The sequence below is a fragment of the Palaemon carinicauda genome, chromosome 34 (genome assembly GCF_036898095.1).
Source record: "Palaemon carinicauda isolate YSFRI2023 chromosome 34, ASM3689809v2, whole genome shotgun sequence".
NCBI lineage: Eukaryota > Metazoa > Arthropoda > Malacostraca > Decapoda > Palaemonidae > Palaemon > Palaemon carinicauda.
The window spans coordinates 18258981-18267451 of record NC_090758.1 but is presented as its reverse complement, the minus strand read 5'-3'; the positions used below and the strand labels follow the sequence as shown (position 1 = coordinate 18267451).

At 40.1% G+C, this 8471-nt stretch overlaps 1 protein-coding gene across 8 annotated transcripts in view; it reads right to left on the bottom strand.

Annotated features, from left to right (window-relative positions):
* LOC137627104 (zinc finger protein 501-like) overlaps positions 1-8471 on the bottom strand; it is a 539524-nt gene that overhangs the window by 455767 nt on the left and 75286 nt on the right. The gene's annotated exons all lie outside the window — the stretch shown is intronic.

Below are 8471 nucleotides of genomic sequence, written 5' to 3'. Positions count from 1 at the left end.
GAGAGTTGTTTTAGTATTGTTAAATCGAGACATTTTATTTGCTTTAGCTTTGTCATTAATGAGAGAGAGAGAGAGAGAGAGAGAGAGAGAGAGAGGAGAGAGAGAGAGAGAGAGAGAGAGAGAGAGAGAGAGAGAGAGAGAGTGAGAAAGAAAAGTGTTTATTTGCTTTAGTTTTGTCAGAGAGAGAGAGAGAAGAGAATTCATTTGCTTTAGTTTTATTAGATCGCGCGTGCGCAAGAGAGTATGTGTGTATGTGCGTTTGTGTGTGCGTGTTTTGTGTGTCCGCGGTGCGCGCCGAAGAAAAAGGGTAATTAGCGAATGATTGCTTGAAGTTGGAAAGATTGTTGGTATAATTGAGGTTGTTTGTTTACCTTTTTAGCTAGGATAGGGTGGGTGATGAATGTCTTGGGCGAAAGCATTGGATCTCGAACGATAGAAGGAGTCGGTTCTCTGCATTTTTTTTTGTTCTTCGGAAGCCGGCTGATTAGTGTTTTTATGTTTCTGAGTAAGTACTGTTTTTATTTATTTTTGTTAGGCGCGTTCATGAGTGATAGAAAGTTTATTGTTTATCTTTGATTATAGTGCGATAGTTGGTTAGTTAGGAGTGTTCATAAGTGTTTTTCTTTTTTTATTTTGGCAGGCCGCGATTCCTCCTTTGGAGAAACTTAAATTTTTGATAGATTGATGACGACCTGGCCCTGGTTTATTACAATTACGATTTCGATTGCTGTTACTGATGAGGATGATGATGATGATGATGACGATATAGACTGCCAAATTAAGTGAGGGCAGTTATAGCAGATTGTGCCAGTGTGTGCGTCTGCCAGGGAGTTGTGGCTTTGGCCCGTAAAGGACTGTTTGGCCCTTGTGTGGACAACGACGTCCACACATAAACAAATATTGGTTTTGGTGTGTCACGTGTGTGTGGGATAAAGAGTTCCACTCATAAACAAATATTGGTTTTGGGTGTGTTAATTTTAGTTGTTAGGGGTTTTTTATTTGAATAGTGTTACGGTTTATATTTAATATTGTTTATGATTCGTGATAAGTGTTTTTTTTGGTTTATGATTGCGTTTACTTTTAAGAATATAGCGTTAAGGTTATGTTTTGTTTTCATTTTCCTTCTGTCCAAGAGTCCAGTTTGAAGTAGAGTCAGGGGAAAGTTTGTATTGTGGGATATTGAGAAAGTAGGAGTGATCAAGGGTGTGGGGGGGTTGTGTTTGTTTACATCCCCGCTACATAAATTTGGCGCCCCGAACAGGGACGACTGTTGAAGGTGGGATTGAAACTGGACTTTTGGACAAGGGTAAATAGGTTTTGAAAAATACTTAAAATATTAATGGTATTGAAATGGAGTTAATGTGAAGAACAGTTGCATATTTTAAAGGAGGAATTGCGGTTGTCTAATGAGCGAGAGGAGAGGTTGTTGTTGGAGAATGCGAGGTTAAGTAGTGAGAATGAGGAGATGCAAAGGAAACTTAGGGAACTTCAGGGAACTGTAGAGAGAGTGGAAGAGGGTGTTGAGATGAGGATGCGAGAAAATGAGAAACGAATGGAAGCTATGATAGGGCAAGTAATGGGATGATGAAAACTGTTATAGGTGAAGGTGCAGTCGGAGGAGTGGCTTCTGCTTCTGGTAACGGGTTGATTGTGGAAGAGGATAGGGTAAGTGATAATGGGGACGGTAGTGATAGTGATATTGAAAGTAAAGGGCCTAGACATAGTAAGATTGGAACGAAGGGTGATAGGAAGAAGGAGAAGAAAGGTAAAGATAATATGAAGAAAGAAAAGAAGAACAGGTCAGGGTGTGAGTGAGGATGATCATGATTGGGTGAAGGTGGGTAAATAAGAAAAAGGGTAGAGAAGGGAATGTTAAAGATAGGACTTTGAGTGTAGAATTAGATTCATTGTATTCAAATGAAGAAGAAGGCAACAAGAAGGGAGTAGACAGTGAAGATAGTAGTGAGAATGAAGTAGAGGAAGTTTGTAAGACAGTGTTTATGAGAGAGGTACCTAGGTGTGAAAGGTTTAATGAACATAGCAGTAGGGATGTATATGACTTCTTTAGGGAATATGAAAAGTTTTGTCAGGCTAAGTATGGGGATAGTAAGAGAGTTTGGGCTAGGGAGTTGGGAGAATTTTTGTCAGGATATTTGTTGACGATGTATGGGGTGATAATGATGTGTAGGAGAGGTTGAGTATGAAAGTGTAAAGAGGAGGATAATTGAACAGGTAAAACGTATGAAAGGTAGTGTTAGGTATAAGCGAAAAAATGATTTTGATGAAGCACGAATGAAGGTAGGTGAAGCAATCTCGATGTATGTATGTCGGTTAGAAAACATTGGCTAGAAAGAAGTATGGGGACGAAGGAATAAATGAAAATAAGGAACTAATGAAGAAGTTTTTTGGGTACAGTACCAGAGAGTGTGTGTGAGTTTATTAATTTGAAACGGAAGGAGAAAATGAGGTGGACTAGAGAGAGATTGACTTGGGATGATATTTTAGAGATAGTTGAGGATTACGAGTTGGATAGGTGTATGAAAGAAAGTAAATCTGTGAGTGTAAGAACTGGAATGGAGGAATGTGTGCCAGAATTTGGTAGTTTTAGAGATGCTGTTATTAGAGGGCCAATGAGGGCAGCTGATAGTGTAATAGATAGAAGTGTTAGGGTGAGTAATGTAGGAATACCCATGCCGAGAAATGACGGGTTTAGACAGGGAAATCAAGTTTGGAGAGATAGAAGTGCTAGTACGCAGCAAGTTAGGTTAGGTAGTGGTATCCGTGAAGAGAGGTGTTATAGGTGTGGGAAGGTAGGACATAAAAAGAACGAGTGTAGATGGGCATTAGGAGCATGTTTCGGGTGTGGAGAGACAGGGCATCGTATTAGCGACTGTAAGAAAGAGAAAGTGGTTAAGTGTTATCGGTGTGGTATGACTGGACACATAGCGAGTGGATGCCGTAATAATCGTATGAATGTAATTTGTGGTAATTGTGGTAAGGATGGTCATTATGCTAGAATGTGCAAGGAGCCACGGGGTAAGTGTACTGAATGTGGTGCAGATGGGCATGTAGCTAGGGTTTGTAGAAAGAAGGGATCAAGTCAGCCAGGATGTTCGGGAAACTAAATACTCAGAGGGTTCAGCTGGGTGAGTCCTCGTGTGTGTGGGGAGTGAATGTGATGCATGTTCGTGAGGGTTTATTGCATGAAGATGTGATGGGAGAAAGAGCACATGATTGCATGAGTGTGAAAATGATTTTTAATGGTGTAGAGTTGGTTGGTTTGATTGATACTGGTTGTGGTGTCAATTTAATGTTTAGGAATGCATATGATAAGGTAAAAGAGGTTTGTGAATTTAAGGGATGTAAGGGTGAAGTAAAAGGTATTGGTAATTTGCGTATGCCTGTGCAAGGAAAGTTGCGGGAAAATGTTATGATTGGGGGGTTGATGATGGAGGATAATGATTTTTACGTGGTTGAGGGAGCGAATGAGAAATATGACGTACTGCTTGGGTATAAATTTCTGAAAAAATGTGGTATGATTGTACATCCAAGTGTGAATATGATTGAAATAAAGGTTAAAGGTAATATTTGTGGGGAATTTTATTTAAAGGAAGACGGCAGAGTGAGTACGAAGGTGTGGAAGGGAGTGCCATTGGTAGCAAAGGAAAGCGTAAAGTTATCGGGTAAGAAAGGTGAGGTTATTAGTGTAAAAGTTGCATGGCCGAGCAGTCTGGGAATTTCAAATAGTGACAAGGATGAATATGTAGTGGAAGGTATGGAAGCAGGTAATTTGGTGAAAACGAGTGCATATATATATGATGGTGTTATGAATATGCAGGAACCTCAGGTGTATGTAAGGTTGTTGCCGAGTGTTAGGAGGAAGAGAGTACGTGGTATACGTGAGGGCGATTGCATGGGATGTATGTATACGCTGATCAATGTAGAGGATGGAAGATATGTTAAGGCGAGACAGGTAATGGCTGGTAAGGTAAAGAACGATGACGATTGGAATTACGATACATTGAAAGGAAGAATTAAGTTAGATGAGAGTATAAGTGAGGTCGAAAGGGAACGATTGCTTAAGATGTTATGGGATAAGCGGAGAGTTGTGAGTCTCGGTGACGATGATTGTGGGGGGGTCAGACCTGCCAGAATTTAAAATAGTTCTCAGTGATGATACCCCCATATATCAGCGTCCCAGGCATTTTTCTCCGCCTATTGCCAAGGAGATAGAGGAGCAGTGTCAGGAATTAGAGCGTATGGGTGTAATAGAAAGGAGTGAGAGTGCCTGGAATAGCCCTATTGTCCCTGTACGAAAGCCTGATGGAAGTTTACGTATGTGTATTGATTATAGGAAGGTGAATGAGGCGACTGTTAAAGAACGTTTTCCAATGAATGTGGTGTCTGATTGTGTTTATAAGATGCATGGAATGAAAGTTTTTACTAAATTAGATTTGGTGAGGGGCTATTACCAGATGCCTCTGGCAGAGGGGAGCAGGCCCATTACCGCATTTTCAAGTACTAATTGTCACTTTCAATTTAAAAGGTTGAGTTTTGGACTTGCTAATGCGCCTGCTGCCTTCCAAAGAGCGATGAATGTTGTATTGGCTGGTTTCGATCGACAGAAGGTGACTGTTTTTATAGATGATATTCTGATTGCGAGCGAGACTGTTGAGGAACATATGCGGTTGCTTGAGGCAGTGTTGATGCGGTTAATTGAAGTTGGTGTGAAAATTAAGCTTGAGAAGTGTACATGGTTGTCCAGGGAGGTGGAATTTCTTGGGCATGTAGTGGGTGAATCTGGTATAAGGAAGAGTGACAAGTTTGTGAATAAGGTGCGAGAATTTCCACGTCCCCGGACTGTGCGTGAGTTGCGAGGTTTTCTTGGTTTGGTTGAGTTTGGGCGCAAGTTTGTTAGAGATTGTTCAGGTATAGGGAAGCCTTTGAATGAATGGACGGGTAAAAGGAATAGTACAAAATTAAAATGGGATGATCGGATGATAGAAGCGTTTGAAAGGTTGAAGGAAGAGGCCGCGAAAGACGTCACTTTGGCATTTCCAGACTACAGTGAAAATGCGAGTATGCTAGAGTTGTATACGGATGCGAGTGGGGTTAGTATGGGTGGTTGTTTGGTTCAAATGCAGAGAGTAAATGGAGCAGAGCAATAAAGAGTAATAGCGTATGTTAGTAAAGCATTTAATAAAGCTGAGCGGAAGTATTCGACGATTGACAGGGAATTGGCTGCAATACGATTTTGTGTGAAAGCATTGAAAGTATTTTTGTATGGTGTAAAATTCATTGTGCGTACTGACCATCAGCCCCTAGTGTATATGATAAGGAAAGAGTGTGTGAATGCAAGGGTTGCTAGGACCATAGAGGATTTGAATGAATTTGATTTTAGGTTAGAATATGTACCGGGAAATAAGAATGTGATAGCGGATGCGATGTCGAGGATGCATGGGAGGATGGAAGATAAAAAGAGTAATCAGAATTCTGAAAGGTTGCCTGAAGGTTTAGTTGTGGAGCAGAGTTGTGAAGGGGAAGATATGGTGTATAAGTGTATCCTAATGGGTTTAAGTAAGTTAATACAAGAGGGGTTAGATACGGAAATACCAGGTAGTGTAACTGAGCTTAAAAGAAGGGTGATGAATGAAGTGTCAAAAGAAATGGTATATGAGGAGGAGAGTAGTGTACTAGAAGGGGAATTATTATCAAAGATATTAATGGTGGTAAGTATGTTGTATGGTGTAACTGTGTATTTGTATTTTGGATGGAATCGACCGATGGAATATCGGGCATGTAAGGAGAATGATAGGGAATATATTTTGAGGATTCAATGTAAGGAGGAATGTTGCAAATTGTTGAGTGAGAAGGATAATGGTGCAAGTGACCTTAATCTAAGATATGGGGGTATAGAGGACAGTGAACATGATGATGAACATATTGGTGAAGTGAGTGACAGAATTGAAAGGAGAGTAAATGTATGTATGCATGGTGTAAAAGGAAGGATGATGACATATGTGAATATAAATGAGAATGAATATTGTGGTTTAATCGATACGGGTGCTCAAGTGTCATTAGTAAATGAGTCGGTTATCAGGGAAATTGAGAGGTACAATTGGGAAGTGAAAAGACAGTGTACGAGTGTGAGAATTCATGGAATAGGTCAGGGAAGTTTACTTGTTTGGGAAGAAGTGAGGTTGAAGGTGAAACTAGGGAGTATGGAAGTTGAACATAATTTTATTGTAATGGGAGAGAATGAAATGCCTAGTTGTTTTTTGATGGGAATAGATTTTTTGAGGTTGCACCATGTGTCAGTTGATGTTGGTAAGGGTTTGCTTTCAAAGAATGGCTGTAAGGTAATAGTAATTGAGGATAATAGTGTATTCATGGCGAATTTTGTTGGCATGATTGATATTGCAAAGAGTGAAGATGATTTGTTAAGCAAAGAAGAGGTGGAAGAAATGCAAGGTGAATGTTTCGAAATAAATCGGTTACGTGAATGTATTTTAAATGGTATTAGGGTGGAAGAATGGCCGTGTGATTTGGAAGCGTATAAGAAAGTTGTTAAAAGATTTATTGTTTGTAAGAATATTGTGTATTTTTTTGCATAAGGGAATGGATGAAGATATATATGTTCCTGTATTTCCAATGCATGCAGCTGTAAGTATGTGTATGGTAGTGCATGACAGGTATGGGCATATGGGGAAGAATAAATTGTGGGAATGCATGCGAGAGAGGTTGTTTACGCCTAGGTTGAGTCAAATTTGTAGGGATGTAGCGACCACTTGTGAGGATTGTCAGAAGGGGAAGTATCAGAGCATGCATGCAAGTCCGCCTGTTCTGAGGTTACGTATGAAAGAGCCATTTGAGATGTTTGTGATTGATTGTGTTTCGTTGCCTGTGACTGCGAGAAGACATGTGGGAATGATTGTCATGGTCGATCATATGAGCAAGTTTGCATATGCAGTACCCATCAAGAATAAAAGAAGTGAGACTGTAGCGAGAATGGTAAGTCAAGTGATGTTGCCGATGAGTGTGTGTAAGCCTGCGAAAATGTTAAGTGACAATGGTCCGGAGTTTGTTGGATGGGAGTTTGAGCAGATGTTGAGAGAATGGGGCATTGAACATGTGTATTCGACTCCGTATATGCCAAGTGCGAATGGTTTGGCTGAAAGGACTGTAAGAACCTTAACAGAAATTTTGCGGATGATGAGTACATGTGATAATGATTGGGATTTATATGTTGGGCGTGCGTTGTGGGCGTATAATGCGACGGTGCACAAGAGTACTGGTATGTCTCCGTGTAAGTTTGTGTTGAATTTTGAAAAGATAGTAAGACCGAGATTGAGTGTGTCCGAGAATGATAGAGATGTTTGGAAGAAAGCAAATGAGAGATTTGAAAGCTACAAAGTGGGAGAGAAAGTGTTAAAAGAAGTAATTGAAAAGGGAAGAATGAATGTCAATAAGGTACGTGATAAGTTTGAAGGTCCATATGAGGTGTTAGATGTTGGTTCTAGTGGGTTGAGTTATGTTTTAGGTAAAGTAAGTGTGGATGGTAGTGTGGAAAAGGTTAGGGCACACCACAATCAGTTGCGGAAATGGAAGGAGGTACCAAGATATATTCAGGAGAATGGTATGAATAAATGGCTGAAAACGAACAAGTATGAACCGAGTATGTGTGAGGCATTAGGTTTAGAAGATAAGCAATTGGTGTTAGTAGAGCATGGAAGGAAAAAGAAGTCTGAGAATTTTACTGGGGATAAAAGGCGGGAAAATTTTGTAGTTGTAGGCGGGAATCAGAATAAGCAGGACAAGGGTGTAAATGTACAGGTGAGTATGGAAGATAAATGTATTAATACAGATGAAACTTGGATGAGTATGAATGATACTTATAGTGTGTGTGGTTTTTCGTTAGATGAGGCAAGAGAACGTATGACGGACACGAGAATGAAAGATAGGAGAATGATAAGCAGTATGAATGATTCTTTTGTTAGAGTAGAAAATGGTTTAGATGTAATGGATGAATTGTTGACAGAAATTAGTGGGATTTTCGGGCCAGATGAAACTGAGGTAGATGAAATAGTGAATGATATCTTAGACGAGCAGAGCATAGACGGGAATCGTAATAGTACGTTGAATGAAAACGACATGGAAGAAGTGAATGAGAGAGTGCAGGTATATGAAGGCCCAGTTACTCGAAGCCGAGGCCCTGTTCCTGATTGCGACTGGGTAATGAGAAAATAGGTAAGTGTTGTGTGAGGATTTGGCAAAGTAAGGGGGGAGGAATGTGGAGGATTAATTTTATTTTAATTTATTTTTTTTGTTTGCCAAATCGAGAGAGAGAGAGAGAGAGAGAGAGAGAGAGAGAGAGAGAGAGAGAGAGAGAGAGAGAGAGAGAGAGAGAGTGTGAGTATGTTTAAGTTTTGACAGAGAGAGAGAGAGAGAGAGAGAAAGTGTTTACAGTATTG